Source organism: Ciona intestinalis, unplaced genomic scaffold (genome assembly GCF_000224145.3).
Source record: "Ciona intestinalis unplaced genomic scaffold, KH HT000529.1, whole genome shotgun sequence".
In the NCBI taxonomy this organism is placed as follows: Eukaryota; Metazoa; Chordata; class Ascidiacea; order Phlebobranchia; family Cionidae; genus Ciona; species Ciona intestinalis.
In genome coordinates, this window is record NW_004190850.1 from 5670 (window position 1) to 5914 (window position 245).

Below are 245 nucleotides of genomic sequence, written 5' to 3' on the forward strand. Positions count from 1 at the left end.
TCGTTTGTCATAACAAGAAGCTCTTCCACCTCTGAACACAATGCAACTAAAAGTTGTTCAGAGTTCGCTAAATCATACCTTAGCGATTTAACTTCATCTGCTTCGCAGCGAACATCTTTTCGACGCTGCGTGATGTGTTGTTCGTCAATAAGAAATGTTTCATCATGATCTTTAGGGCGGGTAGCGGAAACATCGACGAATTTACTTGCTTCACTCATGTTCACAATATCGGAACGGCAGTTATT